Here is a 20,529-nt window from a genome sequence, read left to right as displayed (position 1 = left end):
TCGGCAATGCGGCACGCATGCATTGCTTGAGTCAGGGTTAGGTCAGGCCGTTGTAGCAGGTCGGCACGCAGCTTCTGATCGATCATACCGGTGACGAGAATGTCTCTGGTGAGCTGGTCGCGCATGCTTTCGAATCGGCACCGCTGGGCAAGGTGCCGCAGGTCGGCAATGAAGCATTCAACAGGTTCATCCGGCTGTTGCTTGCGTGAGAAGAACCTGGCCCGCTCCAGTATACGGTTGGAGGGCAGGTCACATATCTCCGCGAATTTGCGCAAAAGACATACCGGGTCGTCGGCCGATTCAGCTGGCTCGACCGGTAGGTCGTTGTCATCCAGGACCGCTGGTTCGTAGACAAAGGCTTGAGCTCTCTTCATTGCGTCGGGACCGGCCAGGTTGAGCAAGAGTGATGCTTTGACCGCGGCTGGGTCGTTCCGGTTCGCAATATTGACGTAGTGAGTGTAGTCCATCACAAAAGTCGACCATCGTTCCGCAATGTCAGCATCGAAGACAAGGGGAGATGGCTTTCGGCATGAGGATGCCATGTCGAGGGAAACCCGAAACTGGGCACTAACGGGGACAAAATAAATGAAAACCGGTAAACGGGAAACGCGAGTTTTAAACTTCTGACGCCATGTAAAGGAGTGATCTCTGACACACTGTAACCTTTACTGGTAGTTTATTATAGCACATGGCACACACGTCCCAGCACTGACTGCATCCAGCCTTCAGGCGTACTGGGACCTAATGGGAGGAACAAAGGGAGGAGACTACAGTTATACTAATATGATGGGGCGTGGTTAGTGGTGATGAGGTAGCTACATTATAGGTTGCATGCATAACCATCTACACCAACTATATCATAGTCATTAATAGCTATCTGAACATTCAACTCATCCACCTTATTACGAATGCTCCTTGCATTGAGACACAAAGCCTTCAGGCTTGTTTTTACAACACTCTTACCCCTTATACAATTATGTTGAAAAGTGACCCTTTCTAATTTTTGCCCTGGTTTTGTCTGCCTGCCACTTTTACTTTTCACCTTGCTACCTATTGCTTCTACCCTCATTTTACACCCCTCTGTCTCTACGCTCACACATTTAAGAACCCCTGTCCCTTTAACTCCATCCTCCACTATCCCATTCGACGCCCCACCCCCCTTATTCAGTTTAAAACCACCCGTGTAGCAGTGGCAAACCTGCCTGCCAGAATGCTGGTCCCCCACCTGTTAAGATGCAATCCGCCACTTTTGCACAGTTCCCCCTTACCCCAAAACAGATCCCAGTGATCTAAGAATCTAAATCCCTGCCCCGTTCAGTATTACACTCGCTCCCGGGCCCCACAACTGTGTTACACTCGCTCCCGGGCCCCACAACAGTATTACACTCGCTCCCGGGAGGATAAACTGTATTACACTCGCTCCCGGGCGGGTAAACTGTATTACACCCGCTCCCGAGTTACACAACTGTATTACACTCTCCCCCGGGCCCCACAACTGTGTTACACTCGCTCCCGGGCGGATACACTGTATTACACTCGCTCCCGGGCCCCACAACTGTATTACACTCGCTCCCGTGCCCCACAACTGTATTACACTCGCTCCCGGGCCCCACAACTGTATTACACTTGCTCCCGGGCGGATAAACTGTAGCTTTCGACGCCCGTTAACCTCCCGCCTCCGTCTCTTTCTCCCCGACCCCCCCTCTCTCCCCATCCCTCTGTCTCCCTCCACCCACTCTCTCTCCCTCTCTGTCTCTTCCCCTCCCTCTCTCTCACCCCTCTCTTTCTTCCCCCCCTAACCCCCCCCCCCTCTTGGTCCCCCCCACTTCCTCCCCCCCCCCCTCCGTCTCGCACCCCCTCCCTCTCTGCCCCTTCCACCCCCTCTTTCCCCCTCCCTTCCTACTTGGACAGCAGGCAAACACAATATTGTCACTGTTTCTCAGTACATGTGACAATAATAAGTGTGGGCACAGTAGTGCAGCTGGCTCACGGCGCTGGAGATTCTGGTTCGATTCTAACCACGGCCACTGTTTGTGTGGAGTTTGCATGTTTTTCTTATGATAACGTGTGTTTCCTCCCACATCCCTATGGCATGCTGGCATAAACATCAATTGCCCTCTGTAAATGTGCCCCTAATATGCAAAACGCCAGATAACATAAAACTATTGTGAGCGGGTGATCGATTGATGATTGGCATGGACTCGCTGGGCCGAAGGGCCTGTTTGCATACTGTGCCTCTGAACTCTGAATGCTGAAGCTAAAGTGTGAGAATAAGTCGCGTTTTATGCCGCAACGGTGTATTCTGTCAACAGGTGTTGACCTTATGTCGATCCAGAATCAAGAAGAGAATGCACCCGTGGGATTGAACAGTGGGAGAGGGACAATTGTTATGAGTTAGCGCATTGTTTAGATGCCGCAGGGAATAAGTTACAGCAACAGCCTGGGGACCATTTTCAGGGCAAGTCGAGGATCACAGCCGGGTCTCCCTCCCTCCGTGCAGGGTGCGGGTAGATCCGGCTCGTGGCCTGACAGCAACCCGCTGATCGGAGCGCCTCATCTCCGTCATGTGGTCTGCCTTTTAGCAGAGTGGGGTGGGGACACTCCAAGTGCAGCTATCCGTGGAGGAAAACAGACAACCCTTGATAATTCCATTATTTGGATTTATCACAGCTCCTCCAATGTCTCCGATGACGGAGCTCCTGGAAAGGTGTGATGATTCACTGCTGCTGCATTTGTCAAATCATTATCGCCAGAGGCTGGAAGAGGCGATTCAAGAGGCGGTGGAGAATGTCGTCTTCGTTCTAGCATACGAGAGATATTTCAGTGAGCAAGAGTACAAGGTAGGGAGAGGAATGGACGAGTGGGTAACTTCAGCCGATACACAAATGTTTCCATGCACAAATATTGTGGGCCGAAGGGTTCATTCTTGTGCTGTACCACTTGTAATGAGTCGAGTCGTATGCATGTCAAGGTACAACACATGTTTATTAAAGTCTAGTCACTCACAGCATTCATCTGTATGGTATTACAGTAACTAGCTGCTACTCACACTAATTCCCAATAAACATAATATTACATAGTGTCCAAGCAAAGATACTATAAACATACTATAAACATAGTAAACACAAACTGTTCCCCCGCAACGCTGATTACACTGCGAGAGGCATAACTGAAGTCGGGCTTACTGAAATGGCGGAAGTTGCGCTCCGTTGCGTACTACACGTCAGTATATTGGAATTTGCAGGAGTGGTCTATTTGCTCCACTCTAATATCTTTGCTAATTACTTAAGCAGACTTCTGATAATATAAACCGCATAGTAGGCAAAGCTTCTACCAACAAGCATTACAAATAGTTAGTAAGAAGTAAGCAATCTACACTTCTCTCTATAATTACAGCGCAGTCACAAAGAATATCCCGTACAGACACAAACATGCCATTATATTCAGGATGTGGGACAATACACTGACACAACCCAAAGTGTTTCAATGATTCACATCGCTAGTAAATTTTCAAAACACTGGCGACACAATAGTTATCTGCACATTTTACATTTTTGGCATAATTAATATGTGATCAACTTCCCTTTGCACTCTTACATCCTTGCTTTCCACCAGGTAGACAAAAATGCTGGAGAAACTCAGCGGGCGAGGCAGCATCTATGGAGTGAAGGAAATAGGTGACGTTTCGGGTCGAGACCTTTCGTCCGACTGATGTGAGGGTGGGGTGGGAGGGGAGCGGGAAGAAGAAAGGAAGAGGCGGAGACTCAGAGGCTGAGGGAGAGCTGGGAAGGAGGGAGAAAGCAGGGACAACCTGACATTGGAGAAATCAATGTTCATACCGCTGGGGTGTAAACTGCCCAAGCGGAATATGAGCTGCTGCTCCTCCAATTTTCGGTAGGCTTCACTCTGGCCATGGAGGAGGCCCAGGACAGAAAGGTCGGATTGAGAATGGGATGGGGAGTTGAAGTGCTGAGCCACTGGGAGATCAGGTTGGTTATTGCGAACCGAGGGGAGGTGTTGGGCGAAACGATCGTCAAGCCTACACTTGGTCTCACCGATGTAGAGCAGCTGACATCTAGAGCAGCGGATGCAATAGATGAGGTTGTAGGAGGTGCAGGTGAACCTCTGCATCACCTGGAAATACTGCTTGGGTCCTTGAATTGAGTCAATGGGGGGGGGGAGTAAAGCTACAAGTGTAGCATTTCCTGCGGTTGCAAGGGAAGGTGCCCGGGGTGAGGTTGGTTTGGGTGGGAAGGGAAGAATTGACCAGGGAGTTACGGAGGGAATGGTCTCTGCGGAAAGCCGAAAGGGGAGGAGATGGGAAGATGTGACCAGCGATGGGATCCCGTTGGAGGTGACGAAAATGACAGAGAATTATCTGTTGTATGTTATGGCTGGTAGGGTGGAAGATGCGGACAAGGGGTCTCTGCCCTTGTTACGAGTGGGGGGATGGGGAGTGAGAGCGGAACCACGGGATATAGAAGAGGCCCTGGTGAGAGCCTCATCTGTAGTAGAAGAGGGGAACCCCCGTTCCCTGAAGAATGAGGACATCTCCGATGCCCGTTCTGGAATCCACCAGAGTCATTTTTAATCTTCTCTGCCAAATGGATACAGTTGTCACCATCAACCCGCAGCAAGAGTGGGGGCCGCTGATGATAAAGTCACATCTGGGATCCTGCAGGTCCCCGCTGCAATGGAGGGATATCAAGAGAGACAGAGAGAGAAATAGAGATAGAAATAGATAGAGAGAGATCAAGAGAGAGAGCGAGATAGAGAAATAGGGAGATATCAAGAGAGACATAGAGAGAGAAAGAGATAGAGAGATATCAAGAGACAGATATATATATAGATAGGGAGAGATAGAGAGAGAGAAATAGAGAGATTGAGAGCGAGATAGAGATATTTTAAGGGGAGCTGGTCGGTGATTGGATGCGATCCCATTGACGACAGCGTAAATGGTGGGAGGCGCGAGGAGTCGGCGATAGGATTGGAACTTGGGGGAGAGAGAAAGATGAATGATGGAGAGTGAAGAATAATACGGAGGGGAAGGATTTCTCTCTCTCTCTCCCCCTGTTCCACTTTCCACGGGGCCACCTCCTCCTCCTCTCCCCGCCCGCCCGCCCGCTCACCGTCCAGTGCGGCTCGGGCTCGGCTCCATCTGGGCCCAGACCCGGTCTCCGGCCTCGACGCTCCCGCTGGCGTTGGTTGATGCTCGCTCCGGCCCAGGCTGCCATCCCCTCACTCCTCCCTCCCTCCACCTGTTCCTTCACTTTCCTCGTCCCTCCCTCCCTCCACCCCACACTTGTTCACTCCCTCCACTCCCACTGTGTTCCCTCATCCCCTGCTCCTCTCTATCCCTGCTCCCTCCATCCCTTCTTCCCTCCTTCCCCCCATTCTAGCCCTCATCTCTCCACTCCCCCTACCCCCACATATTCCTTCACTCACTCCCCCTCTCTATCCCTCCCCCCACATATTCCCTCACACACTCCCCCTCTCTAGCCCTCCCCCATATCCCCTCACTACCCCTTTCTATCCCTCCCCCTACCCCCACATATTCCCTCACCCACTCCCCCTCTCTTGCCCTCCCCCTACCTCCACTCATTCCCCTCACCCCCTTCAACGACTCACTCTCCGCTTCAGTGTGCAGCTTTATTTTATCTCAAAAATAAGGTGGGGAGGGGAGAAGTGAGGGGGAAAGGGGGAGGGGAGAAGTGAGGGGGGAAAGGGGGAGGGGAGAAGTGAGGGGGGAAAGGGGTAGGGGAGAAGTGAGGGGGGAAAGGGGGAGGGGAGAAGTGAGGGGGGAAAGGGGAGGGGAGAAGTGAGGGGGAAATGGGGAGGGGAGAAGTGAGGGGGAAAAGGGGAGGGGAGAAGTGAGGGGGGAAGGGGAGGGGAGAAGTAAGGGGAACAGGGGGAGGGGAGAAGTGAGGGGGGAAAGGGGGAGGAGAGAAGTGAGGGGGAAAGGGGGAGGGGAGAAGTGAGGGGGGAAAGGGGGAAGAAGTGAGGGGGGAAAGGGGGGAGGGGAGATGTGAGGGGCGAAAGGGGGAGGGGAGACAGAAGGGGGGGGGGAAAGGGGGAGGGGAGAAGTGAGGGGGGAAGTGAGGGAGGGGGGAAAGGGGAGGGGAGAAGTGAGGGGGAAAGGGGAGGGGAGAAGTGAGGGGGGAAAGGGGTAGGGGAGAAGTGAGGGGGAAACGGGGGATAGAAGTGAGGGGGAAAATGGGAGGGGAGAAGTGAGGGGGGGGAGGGGAGGGGAGAAGTGAAGGGGGAAAGGGGGAGTGGAGAAGTGAGGTGGAAAGGGGAAGGGAAAAGTGAGGGGGGAAAGGGGGAGAGAGAGGAGGGGAGACAGAGGAGGAGATGAGAGAGGGGAGGGGGAGAGAGGAGGGGGAAGAGAGAGGAGGGGGGAGGGTGTGTAGGCTGGGGCGGGGGGAGATGGGGAGAAGATGGGGAGAAGAGATGCCAGGGGAAGAGAGCCCCAACTCGCAGGCACGTTTAGAGAGGGAGAGGGACGGGGCAGAGAGAGAGAAAGAGAGGGCAGAGACAGAGAGAGACAGAGAGAGGGGAGGAAGAGAGAGACAGGGAGAGGGGCGGAAGAGAGCGGGGAAGAGGGGGTCATTAGTGCGTTGTTTTTTCAAGATGTGACAACACACAAACAAATAAATGAACACACACACACACACACAGATCCAAGATCAGAGTTTTATAATTATGGAGATGGATAGATACAGATATAGAGGAAAGCTTAACAAGTTCAAATTTATTCCCACATGCCCCAATTAAGGTCCAGTGATATTTCAGTTCCCATACATCCATACTAAGTAAAAAGCAACAAGACACACAGCCACATAAAATAAAAATGTGACAGAAAAATCGCATCTCCGTCGAGGTAAGTGACTGAAAAAAAGTTTCCCCCAATTCCCCCCCCCCATGTAAAAACAACCTAGAAACACTAAAACATACTTTTAAAACAAACTTAAAATACGGGAGGTGGTGACTCCGGATTAATCCTAACGCCTTTCACCAGCGAGAAAAAGACAGGAATGACGGAGAGATGGCACACGAGGGACGGGGTGATGCCCGTTTAATTTGGAGATTCAATGTTCATGTCATTGGGCTGTGTGCTATGAGGTGCTGTCCCTCCAGTTTTCGTGTCACCTCACTCTGGCAATGGAGGAGGCCCAGGACAGAAAGATCAGTGTGGGAGTGGGAAGGAGAGTTAAAATGGTTGGCAACCGGGAGATCCAGCAGGCCTTGGCGGACCGAGCGCAAGTGTTGGGGTGCAATGCACGTCTAGTCTAGATACAAGGAACAGCAGATGCTGGTTTACAAAAAGAAACACAATCTCCTGGAGTAACTTGCACCTCTGGAGAGCATGGACAGGCAACATTCTAGGTCGTGACCCTTCTTCAGACTGCTTGGTGTGGAGGGTGGAGAAAGTTGGAAAGGAGAGGTGGGAGTGGTCACCTTATATTCCCTTCCCTCTACAAATGCCGCCTGACCCACTGAGTCCTCCACTGCTTTAGAGGGAATGGACAGACGACATTTTCAGTCAGAACCCTTCTTCAGACTGATTGGAGAAGGTTGGGGGGAGGAAGCTGGAAAAGAGAGATGGGGGCTGGACAAAGCCTGGCAAGTGATAGGTGGATACAAAATGCTGGAGTAACTCAGCGGGACAGGCAGCATCTCTAGAGAGAAGGAATGGGTGATGTTTCTGGTTGAGACCCTTCTTCAGAAGTGATAGGTGGATATAGGTGAGGGAGACACAAGAAACTGCAGATGCTGGAATCTTGCAGAGAACACAATTTAGTTAGACGCACAGAATATCTTGCCCAGAGTGGGGGAATCGAGGACCACAGGACATGGGTTCATGGTGAAGGGGAAATTATTTAATAGAAGTCTGAGGGGTAACTTTTTAACAGAGGGTGGTGGGTGTACGGAACGAGCTGACGGGAGAGGGACTTAAGGCTGGGACTATCCCAACATTTAAGAAACAGTTACAGACAGGTACATAGTTAGGCCAAGTTTGGAGGGATATGGACCAAATGCAGGCAGGTGGGACTAGTGTAGCCGGGACATGTTGGTTGGTGTGGGCAGTTGGGCCGAAGGTCCTGTTTCCACACTTTATCACTCTATGTCTATAACACAAAGAGCTGGAGTAACTCAGCGGGTCAGGCAGCATCTGTGGAGAACATGGATAGGTAACGTTTCACATAGTGCTGAAGTATCTCAGCGGGTCAGGCAGCATCTGTGGAGAACATGGATAGGTGACGTTTCACACAGTGCTAGAGTAACTCAGCGGGTCAGGCCGCATCTGTGGAGAACATGGATATGTGAAAACCTTGGCACACTCAGCACACACAAAGGGTCTCTCTCCGGTGTGTATCCACTGGTGCTCCCGCAGCCCCCATGTTCTCTTGTCACAGTGGGAGCAGCTCCTCGCCGACGTGGGCCCGCCGGTGCTGCCGCAACCCCCGCGAGCTGTCAAACGACTCACCACAGTACGGGCAGTCGTAGGGCGGGCCACTGGTGTGCACATGCTGGTGAGACAGGGCGGTAGGAGGCTATGGCAAAGCGCTCTCCACACACCGGGCTGGGGACAGGGTGGTTGCCGGCGTGCACCCGCTGGTGGGACAGCAGACTGGTGGAGCAGATGAAGACCTTGCCGCACTGGACGCAGGTGTAGGGATGCTCGCCGGTGTGGGTGCGCTGGTGCTTCAGCCGGTAGTCGGAGCGGGTGAAGCACTTGCCGCATTGGGCACAGGTGAAGGGGCGCTCGCCGGTGTGGGAGCGCTGGTGCATCAGCAGGTTGGAGGAGCTGGTGAAACCTTTGCCGCACAGGGTGCAGGTGTAGGGGCGCTCGCCGTTGTGGGTGCGCTGGTGCTTCTGCAGGTCGCTGGAGCTGATAAAGCCCTTGCCGCACTGGGCGCAGGTGTAGGGGCGCGCGCCGGTGTGGGTGCGCTGGTGCACCAGTAGGCTGCTGGACTGGGTGAAGCCCTTGCCGCACTGGGCGCAGGTGTAGGGGTACTCGCCGGTGTGGGTGCGCTGGTGCCTCAGCAGGCCGCTGTACTGGGTGAAGCTCTTGCCGCAGTCGCTGCAGGTGTAGGGCCGCACCCTGATGTGCACGCGCCTGTGCACCTTCAGGTGGTTGGACGTTTTGAAGCCTTTGCCGCAGTCAGGGCAGGTGAAGGGCCACTCACTGCTGTGCACCCGCTGGTGCTCCCGCAGACCCGCCAACTGGGTAAAGCTCTTGCCGCAGGTGGAGCATCCATAGGGCCTCTCGCCCGTGTGCACCCGCTGGTGTCTCTTCAGGACTTTTGCCGTCATGAAGCTCTTGCCGCACTCCAAGCAGTCGAAGGGACGTTCTCCCGTGTGCACCCGCCGGTGGGTCTCCAGCTCGCTCGGATACTGCCAGGCCTTGCCACATAAGTCGCACTCATAACGCTTCTCCTTGTTGTGCCCCGTCATGTGGTCCTCCATCGAAGCTCAGGCCCTCGAAGCTCAGCCCGCACACGAAGCAGATGGGGGGTGGCTCACCGGCACCCTGGTCGCCCTCAATGGCCGCTCACATCCCAGGTCTCTCTGTCCACAGCAACGTCTCCTAAACCCTGCAGGAGGGGAACACAGAGGGTCAACAAGCTGGCAAACAGGACATTACTAATGCGCGAACATTACTAGTGCTGGAAGTGGGGGTGTGAGCGGAGGGCAGGGGGGTGCGAGGTGAGGGGGAGGGGAGCAGGGATGAAGGAGGCAGTGCTGCAGTCGGAGGACTAGAGACGGTGGATCGCAGCCTGCCGCCACCAGGGAGGGGGTGAAGGGGGACGGAGAGGAGGGGGTGCAGGGGGATGGGGAGGAAGGGGTGAGGGGGGGAAGGAGTGGAGAGATGGTGAGGAGTCAAGTGGGGAAGGGGAATGAGGACAGTGGAAGTGAGAGGAAGGGGCGAAGAGAGTAGAGTGAGGGGAAAGGGGACTGGAAGAGGAGTGGGTTTGGGGGAGAAGGGAGGGAGTGGGGTGAGGACTCTGCCCCGTGATGCACCCCCGCCCTGCCCTGTGACGGATCCCCGCCCTGCCCAGTGACGTATCACCGCTCCGCCCTGTGACGTATCCCCGCCCAGCCCTGTGAAGTATCACCGCCCTACCCTGTGACGTATCACCGCCCTGCCCTGTGACGTATCTCCGCCCTGCCCTGTGACGTACCCCTGCCCTGTGACGTATCACCGCCCTGCCCTGTGACGTATCACCGCTCCGCCCTGTGACGTATCCCTGCCCTGCCCTGTGACGTACCCCTGCCCTGCCCTGTGACGTATCCCCGCCCTGCCCTGTGACATATCACCGCTCCGCCCTGTGACGTATCTCCGCCCTGCCCTGTGACGTTTCACCGCCCTGCCCTGTGACGTATCTCCGCCCTGCCCTGTGACGTTTCACCGCCCTGCCCTGTGACGTATCACCGCCCTGCGCCGTGACGTATCAGCGCCCAGCGCCGTGATGTACCCCTGCCCCACATACGTACGACCGGCGCCGTGAGGTCACGGTGGGGAAGCCGGCACCGCCCCGCCAGCATTTGTGGGGAACGTGGATCGGTTCGTGGAACGTGAACAGCTCCCGCCGCCAGGTTGACGCTGCAGCCGGAGGACCAGAGGGCGCCCAGACTCACTCACTGACATCCCCCTCCGCCCGCGCGCCTCGGGCTCCGGCCGCAGGATCGGCCTCAGGGAGGGAGGACCGGGTGGGGAAAGGACGTGGGGCCGAGCGGCGGCGGAGCTGTTCCCGCCTCTTCGTCTCACGTCACAAAGGACCAGGTCCCACCCCCTCCTTGCGACCAACCAATCAGAGCCGCGTCCCCGCCCTTGGACGGACAGCGCCCTCTGCCAACCGGAGCTGCCCACCCCGCCCTAGCAACGGTTGCCATGGCGTGGCCCGCGGCTCCTAAACCACGTGGGGGGGGGGGGGAGGACAATCCCAGCAGATGCAGAGGCTGCAAACCTGAGATAAAACCTCAAGGGGGGCCAGACTACAAAATGCTGCAGTAACTCAGCGGGACGGCCAGCATCTCTGGAGAGAAGGAATGTGTAACGTTTCGAGGTCGAGACCCTTCCTCAGACTGAGAGTCGCAGGAGAGATATAAACGGTGATGTGGAGTGAAAAGCTTTTCCATAGAAACATAGACAATGAATGCAGGAGTCGGCCATTCAGCGCTTCGAGCCAACACCCCCATTCAATATGATCATGGCTGATCATCCACAAACCGTATCCCGTTCCTGCCTTCTCCCCATATCCCCTGATTCCGCTATATATAGGAGCTCTATCTAGCTCTCTCTTGAAAGTATCCAGAGAACCGGCCTCCTCCTGAGGCAGAGAATTCTACAGACTAGCAACTGCATTGTGTCAAAAAGTGTTTCCGCGTCTCCGTTCTAAATGGCTTGCCCCGTATTCTTAAACTATGGCCCCTGGTTCTGAACTCCCCCAACATCGGAAACATGTCTCCTGCCTCTAGCAAAGTGTGTCCAGGTTCAAGTCCTGAAGGACCGTGTTGGGGCACTGGAGAAGCCGCTGGATGACCTCAGGATCATCCGGGAAAATCCTGGACAGGACCTACAGTAAGATCGTTACACCGAAGATACCTAAAGAGACAGGGGACAGGTCAGCGAGTCAAAAGGCGACGCTGAGGCATAACCGAAGAGACAGATGTCTAGCGGAGCCGTGGTAGTCGGGGACAGACAGGGGTTTCTGCGGCAACAGGTGGGAGTCAAGGGTGGTGTGTTGCCTCCCTGGTGCCAGGATCCCAATCCGTGATATCCGTGATCCAAGATGGCAGCACATGTCTCCTCCTGTCTCTAACTGTGTCTGTTTGTTTTACTAATATGGCTGAGTGACTGAGTGATTTTTCTGTAAGTCATCAGCGAGCATTATCATTCGAATTATCATTCCGTCGGGAAACCACGGAACGGATTTCTTATAGGACTCTCCCTGAATTAATGTGTGGCGTCGTTGGTTGAGGCGAAATAGTCTGGTTGCTTTTCTCCTCGATTTTTGTGTTCTCAACGTACAATGTCGCTGATCGTGGCTGCTCTTTTCCTATTAATTTGGAGCCGCACTGGGGGAAGCCCCCACGGGACCGAAAACTCCTGTCCAATCAACTCTACACCGGTTTTACCATGCCGGGGGACGTGCGCTTCTGGCAGTCCGCTGGGCATTAGTTTGTCACCTATGACTCTTCTGCCCCCCGCATCTATGAACTTGGCCCGTCTGGTCAGCTTGATGGCCTTACAAGCCAACTTTATTATTCCTTCAAGTTGCCTTCGTGACTTTTGTATATTTTTAAAGATTAAAAAAGATAATTCAAGCAAATCTATAAGGTCTGATTATAGGTGTATAATTGTTCTGTTGCTGCTGATTTCAGGGAATGTTCAACCTAACCCAGGCCCAGGCTCTGCTGAGTCTGCTGTTAATTTTAACACCCCTGCTGAATTTGAATCAAGGTCTGGACTTGGTTTCATCCATTTGAATGTGCGCAGTATGATTGCTAAAATGGATATGATTCGTATCTGGGCTCATTCAACTGATGCTGATGTTATTGTCATATCTGAAACTTGGCTAAACAAAGCAGTTTTAAACAAGGATATCAACATTGACGGCTACAATGTGTACAGGACTGACCGACCCAAGAAGGGCGGAGGGGTCGCAGTCTATGTCAAATCTAAGTTTCATGTGAAGGTCCGTCTCTCTACATCAGTGAGTAAGCAATTTGAACTTCTGGCTCTTGACATGGAAATCTCAAAAATTCTCCACATCACTGTCGTCGGTTGCTATAGGCCACCTTCAGCTATCAGCTGCACCTTACCATCTTTAATGGAGCTTTTATCCTGGTTGAACTTTAATGAAATTGTCCTTATTGGTGACCTAAACTGGAACTGGCTGCTACCAGCATCAGATGATTTTAAAGCATTTTGTGATTCGTTTAATTTCTTTCAGATTGTTGACAGTCCTACTAGACCTAATCTGAAATGTCCGGAAAAATCTTCTTTAATTGATCTTATCTTAACTAATGTTCCTCATAAATATTCTGCTGCTTCTGTTTTTGCCAATGACCACTGTGTCATTGCAACAGTAAGAAATACAAAAGTTCCTAAAACCAAACCGCGTGTCATCATAAAGCGGGACATGAAACATTTTGTGGAGCAAGCATTTTTTCATGACCGGTTTCTCTTTGGCTGGGAGAAAATTAATGTAATTCCTGATGTTGAAAAGGTCTGGAAATTCTTTTATGATGGTTTTATTGAAATTGTTAACAAGCACGCTCCTTTTAGGAATTATAGAATAAAGGGCAGGGATAATGCATGGTTCACGTCAGAGTTATCCAATTTACTGCATGAGCGCAATGTGGCATGGTCTAAAGCCAGGAGTACTGGTCTTGGATCAGACTGGTTGCTCTTTAGGCAGCTGCGAAATGCAAGCACAGTTGCAATTAGAAAAGCCAAAGCTGATCATTTCCTTACTGAAACTTCAAATAACCTAAACAATCCGTTGAAATTCTGGAAAACCATTAAATCAATAACTGGAAATAAAAATGTTATTCAAAGACTCTACCCAAATTTATGAAAAGGCTGACATGCTTGGTTGTTTTAATGAGCATTTCATTGCCTCTGGTTCACTTTTCAACTCTCAAAACACAGCTCAAGGCTCCTCTGCTTGCTCTGATAGTAGTTGTTTTTTTGAGGGACAAACCTTTACTTTTGACGCTGTTACATTTAGGATTAGGATTAAGATTCAATTTATTGTCATTTGGACCCCTTGAGGTCCATACGAAATGTCGTTTCTGCAGCCACACATTACAAAACAAAAAGACCCGAGACACAACACAGTTTACACAAACATCCATCACATCGTTGTGATGGAAGGCAAAAACAACATCTCTCCACTGCACTCCCCCCCCCCCCCCCCCCCCATGTCAGTCAAAGTCAAAGCCCCTGGCTGACGATGGCGATTGTCCCGCGGCCATTAAAGCCACGCCGGGTGATGCAAGTACGCGCACCGGGTCTTGGTGTTAGAGCCCCCGGCGGGCGCTCGCAGAGTCCCGCGGCCATTGCAAGCCGCGCGGGGCGATGGTGTAAGGCCCCGCTCAGGTGCTCTTCAACCCCGCAACTCGGGCGGGAGAAGTCGCCGTTGCGGAAGCCCCGAAAAGCGGTCTCCCAGCAGGGACACCCGGGCTCCCGGTGCCGCCGTCCGCCAGACCCGCAGTTGCAGCCTCCGAAACTCCGGACGTCGGGTGGCAGCAGCGTCCACCACAGCTCCACCCGCTCTGGACTCGGCCAGCCCCGTGACGGTGAGTAGTCGGCAGCTCCGCAGCTGGAACCCCAGGTCGTTCCTGTTGGAGGCCGCTCCACGTTGCAGCCCCAACGACAACGGAGACCCGACAAAGAAAAGGTCGGGTCTCCCGTGCAGGGAAAGATTTAAAGTCACCCCCTCCCCCCCCCCACACCACCCCACCCCCACACACACATACCCCAACAAAAAAAATAACAAAAACTACATAAAAACGAGACAAAAAAATAATAAAACACAGACGGACTGCAGAGGCCGCTGCTGACGAGAGTCGCGCCGCCCACTTTCAGAGGTGCATAAGGCCCTGAGATGTTTAGACAAAAAAAATCGGCAGGTCAAGACAACCTTGAGCCTTACTCCCTAAAGTTAGCGGCTGATTTTATTGCATTGCCTCTGGCTTATCTTTTTAATCTATCGCTGGAGACAAACGAAATTCCCCTTAATTGGAAATCTGCCTTTGTTCTCCCACTGTTAAAAGGGGGGGGACCCCACTGTGCTAAACAACTATAGGCCCATCTCCAAACTGTCTGTTTTAATTAAGGTGCTGGAATCCATTGTAAACCAACAACTGAAGGACTTTTTTTAATCAATTAACAGTATTTTATCTGAATTTCAATCTGGTTTTAGGAAAAAATATAGTACGTCAACAGCTGCTTTAAAAGTAGTAAATGATTTTATTGATTTTTTAGACAATAAGCAACACTGTGCAGCCCTTTTCGTTGACCTATCAAAGGCTTTCGATATGTAGATCATGCCTTATTGTTACAAAGACTATGCAGCATCGGTTTGTCTGATCAAGCTGTCTGTTGGTTTAAAAACTATCTATCAGGCAGATCCCAGTGTGTGCGAGCAGAAGGTATTACTTCTAGCTCTCTTAATGTATCCAAGGGTGTGCCACAGGGATTGGTTCTAGGACCTTTATTATTTACTATTTATATTAATAGTCTAGATCATAAAGCTCCGAACGCAAATTTTCACTTTTATGCTGACGACACAGTGATATATTGCTCTGCGTCTACCCCAAATCAGGCTCTCTGTCAGCTCCAAACTGCTTTTAACTGTGCAACGTAACCTGTGTGATTTAAAACTTGTAAAACAAACAGACACATCATCAAACTTGTTTTAAATGCTGACAAGACAAAGCGCATGCTGTTCACTAAAGCTAAATCAAAGCCATCGGACCTCCCTCCTATCACCACCTTGCAGGGCTCTGTGATTGAATTTGTGTCTCAATATAAATATCTGGGAATTATAATTGACGATTCTCTCTCTTTTAAACCTCATATCCAGCAACTTGTGAAAAAACAAAAGATAAAATTAGGTTTTTACTTTAGAAACAAATCTTGTTTTTCTTTTGAAGCCAAAAAAAGACTTGTTGCTGCAACGTTTATGTCTGTTTTGGACTATGATGATGTTTTATATATGAATGCATCTACAAAATGCCTACAGTCTTTGGACACGTTCTACCACGGAGCACTGAGATTTGTTACTAATTTTAAAACCCTCACGCACCACTGCTCTTTGTATGCTCAAGTTGGATGGTTTGCCCTGTCCACCCGCAGACTCCATCATTGGCATATCCTTATTTATAAGATTATCCTCGGTGTTCTTCCTTCAAACCTGCAGAAGCATGTAATTCAAAAAAGCACAGAAACTTATCAGCTCCGCTCTGAGGACTTGTTCTTACTAACTGTACCTAAAATCCGTACTGAACTGGGGAAAAGGGCATTTAGTTATGCTGCTCCCTTCGCTTGGAACCAGCTGCAGAATGAACTGAAACTTAAGGAGCTGGTTTCTCTAAACAGATTTAAATCCCTTCTTAATGATGTTGAAGCGGGCTCTTCTGTCTGTGCATGCTTTGTTTGATGATGTTCTGACTGTGACTCTATTTATATGTTCTCTGTTGTTTTAAAATTATTGTCTGTAACTGTGGAACTGTGCTGCTGCATGTCTTGGCCAGGACTCTATTGTAAAAGAGATGTTTAATCTCAATGAGATTTCTCCTAGTTAAATAAAGGTTAAATTAAGAAAATAGGATCCAGGACGTCACGGACCGATTGCAGAGCATCCTCAAGGGTGAAGGTGAGCAGCCGGAAGTGGTAATGCATGTCGGCACAAATGACGTCGGGAAGAAGAGGAAAGACATTCTACAGCGTGACTTCAGAGAACTCAGAAGGCGGCTGAAAAGCAGGACCTCCAGGGTGGTTATCTCCGATTTGCTTCCAGTTCCTTGTGCTGGTGAGGGAAGAGAGGATTTCAATGTGTGGCTGAGGAACTGGTGCAGGGAGCAGGGATTTATATTATTAGACCACTGGGATCTGCTTTGGGGGAAGGGCGAATTGGACAAAAAGGATGGCTTGCACCTTAACAGGCGAAGGAACAACAATGGCAGGTATTTCTGGGAATAATACAGGAGGTGCAGGATTTGTTCATCAAAAAGTGGAAGAAAGATTCCAAGGGGAGTAAGGGGCGACCGTGGTTGACAAGGGCAGTCAGGGACAGCATCAAAATAAAAGTACAACATAGCAAAGATGAGCGGAAAGCCAGAGGATTGGGTAACTTTTAAAGAGCAACAGAAGATAACTAAAACGGCAATACGGGGAGTAAATATGAGGTACAAAGGCAAGCTGGCCACAAATATAAAGGAGGATAGTAAAAGTTTATTTTGTTATGTGAAGAGGAAAAAATTAGTTGCCCAAATTTGGACCATTGAAGACTGAAAAAAGTGAATTTATTATGGGGACCAAGGAAATGGCAGGCGAGTTGAACAAGTACTTTGGATTTGTCTTCACAATCTCCCAGATGTACTAATGGCCAGAGGATCTAGGGTGACGGAGGAACTGAATGAACTTCACATTAGGCAAGAAATGGTATTGGGTAGACTGATGGGACTGAAGGCTGATAAATCCCCAGGGTCTGATGGTCAACATCCCTTGGTACTTAAGAAAGGAGAAGTCAAGGGGGAGAGAGAGAGGTGGAGAGAGGGAGGGTGGACAGAGAGTTTATTGATTACTCCCCTTAGACGGGGGTTTATTGATTATGTACAGCAAGGGGGAAGAGTGGGGGAGAGGAATGGAGATGGAAAGAGGGGAGAGGAGGAGTTTATTAATTACTAGACTAAGTGGGACCCATTGGGTCCCAGCATCACATGGAAGGGCTGGTCACCCAACGCAATATTCCACCTCTCCACCAATGCCAATATTGGTGGCCAGTGGGGGGGGGGCTTTCTGGAGCGCTGGTATGGGTGTTGTGGGCTATTGGGACTAGTTTCCAGAGGGCTAGTATGGACATTGTGGGCCAAATGGATTCTTGGGCTGGCAGCTCAGTCACTCAAGCCTGTTGTGCTGGCAGCTCACTAACTCACGACCAGTGGGCTGGCAGTTTACTCATGGCTATTCCTTGAAATTCCCCTTCAAGCAGGGTGCAAGGCCACCAAATCCAAGTGCAGTTTCATACCATTTCAAGCAGGATGCAAGGCCACTAATGAGAGCGAGTCGTGACCTCTCCCTCCTATATCTTGCAGAGACTGAGCCACACCCACACTTCTGGGTTTTATAGTCCCTCCACCCCCCCACCGGAAGGGGCGTGGCCTTCGTGGCGCGATTGACAGGAGAGAGAATCTCAATATTTTTTAAACACTAATAACCATTTTATTTTTCATGAATGGGAAAAATCCTCGGCACCTGATGAGCGAAGGGGCACTCTGAGTAAGGTGGCCAAAGTTCACAGCCGTACGTGGTAGCGTTTTCTCTAAAATCAATATAAAGTGCAAACAGGAAATGGTCAAGATTAGAATTTTAATTATATAGAGGGCAAGGCAACTTTAAGTAGGCAAGGCAACTTTAATTAGGCAACGTAGCTTTAGCATATACAAACCAAAGGCAACACAGCTTTAGCATCTCCAAACTATATTTTGAAACCACATTAAGGGCACTGACAGGTCAGTAAAACCACTCACAGTTTAGTAGTCATGTGTTCAGTGTTATTCACAGATCAGACTGGGAGACATGACCCCCGCTTCCTCCCATCTTGCGGGGGCACTGAGAGATGTTTATAATTTTATGTACCCCAGTTTTATCCCCAGATGTGTAGTTTATGTGGAGATTTACCTCAGTAAATAAGGAGATATTTATAATATTATTTACCCCTGGAGAATCTCAGCGGGTGAGGCAGCATCTGTGGAACGAAGGATACATTAAACTACTGTTGCTGGTGTCTCTGCCAAGACACCGCAGCAATTCTCTCTCACTCACTCCAACAAGAAGAGTTTCGCAACTTAAAAATAGCCTGGCTACTGCACCAGCTACTGCACGCCTTAGTCCTCCCAGTCCAACTGGCCATTATTAAGTGAAATGCCCACACAAGTGGCCACACCAAAGTCTCCCGGGAGAATGCCCTCACTGACATTACTGCCCGCACAGCAGATTACGAATTCTGCACATTGGTCCCTAGAGAACCAAAGATTCTAGTAGGCAGAATGGCTCTGTCAGGCAAGGGAATGTAAAGTTTATTAATGTCATGTTTTGCCATGTAAAAATATCATTTGAAACAAGGGGACTGCGCCATTGACCCTTTGACGGGCCTCTGGCCCGTTCTTTTACACTATATACACTTCCTTACACATGCTGATAAGGAGGGAAAGGAGAGAGGAGAGGGACTGTATTTTACTCTTAAGTTAGAATTTTATTGCTTTAAAGTGTGTGAACATCTGAGATTCAGCATAGTGCGTGAGGTGTGGAAATTTGTGAGTGAATGTCACAGAAAAGAGGGTGAATAGTGAGTGAGTTTAAAGATTGTTACTTGTTTGTGTAACCGGGTGATTGTTGAATGGGTGAATGTTGATTTAATCCTATAATTCAGACCAAATAGGATGTCATTGAATGAGCTTGCTCATTTACGTGATAAATCTTTGTAGAGTCTCATGTGGTTTAACATAGAAACATAGAAAATAGGTGCAGGAGTAGGCCATTCGGCCCTTCGAGCCTGCACCACCATTCAATATGATCATGGCTGATCATCCAACTCAGTATCCCGTCCCTGCCTTCCCCACAAGGGCCACATCTAACTCCCTCTTAAATATAGCCAATGAACTGGCCACAACTCCCTTCTGTGGCAGAGAATTCCACAGATTCACCACTCTGTTTAAAAGGTAGTGTCTCTCCGAAGTTGCAGTTGTGTGGGGGTGGAGCCGCACACAGTTATTTTTGTTTCCTTTGATCTTTGGAAATGCATTGGCGATCTATGTGGAAATTAACTGTTTATTCTCTATCTTCTCAACGTTTATTAAACAGCGGATATGGCTCAGCAAAGAGACTGTTCATTTTCTTTGCTGCGTGACCTGGCATTAAGATTTGTGACCTTGGTATTTGAAGTTTGATTTCTTCCTATTTCTTACCTTTTAATTGAATTGAAGAGAGATCTGAATTGCACACTGGCCATGTGGGATTCAGATTGAGGTGTTGGATGAGAATTGGAAACGCCTTGATCTCAGAAAAAAATATGTTAATTTGAATTTTTTTTTCTTCATAATGATCTATTTTTAAAGGGTCTGCCTTGTAAGTAGTTAAAGAGTTTAAGTAAAGCCTTGACTGAGATTGGACAGGACCTTAGTGATGAGTTAATTACATATGCACAGCAATCAATTGAACCTTGTCCGTCTTACAGAAACCAATGAACCAAAGAAACCACTATCAACTAAACATAACAGCGAATCGTTACAACCAGGAGGTCACAAACTGATAAGAAATTGGGATGGGAAGAAATTGGGAGAACGGTGGAAGGAGCCCTTGCAAGTACTATTGACTATACCTACAGCAGTGAAGGTGGAAAATAATCCTCGGTGGGTACACGTAACGTATTGCAAAAGGATTGGTCACCGGAAAAAGGAAGTATGAACTTGGACGTCCACCTGCAAGACTGGAGGTTAAAGGAAGTCATACAAAACATTTTTAAAATGGCCAGTATTTACAGTATCTTGTTTAAACCTGCAATGAACCTACGCAAACACATTGCACGGAATAATATACGTGCCTCCCTGATCCCGGATACCAGGAACGAGTCTCCCCCTGGTTGAATAAACTTGAACCATTAACAGTGACCCTTTATTTGTTCTTTGAGGTTCCGGGATTAGGAATAATGGTCCACCTCTCTTAAAACCAAATGGATCGATTTGAGATGGGGGACACCTCTGAGTCACAATTAACTGGAGCTACTAGAC

General features: G+C 50.1%; 1 long non-coding RNA gene across 3 annotated transcripts in view; it reads right to left on the bottom strand.

Moving 5' to 3' along the window:
* Positions 1–1,122: 1,122 nt before the first annotated feature.
* Positions 1,123–20,529, bottom strand: part of LOC116968494 — a 34,397-nt gene continuing 14,990 nt past the window's right edge. For all 3 annotated transcript variants that reach the window (XR_004410475.1, XR_004410474.1, XR_004410473.1), the window contains exons 3-4: positions 3,377–3,384; positions 1,123–1,134 (exon numbers count right to left, since the gene is read on the bottom strand). This is a non-coding gene — a long non-coding RNA (uncharacterized LOC116968494). The remainder of the gene's footprint in view (positions 1,135–3,376; positions 3,385–20,529) is intronic.

Source organism: Amblyraja radiata, chromosome 45, assembly GCF_010909765.2.
Source record: "Amblyraja radiata isolate CabotCenter1 chromosome 45, sAmbRad1.1.pri, whole genome shotgun sequence".
Classification (NCBI taxonomy): domain Eukaryota; kingdom Metazoa; phylum Chordata; class Chondrichthyes; order Rajiformes; family Rajidae; genus Amblyraja; species Amblyraja radiata.
The sequence above is the reverse complement of the archived record's forward strand: the minus strand, read 5'-3'. Positions and strand labels throughout refer to the sequence as shown.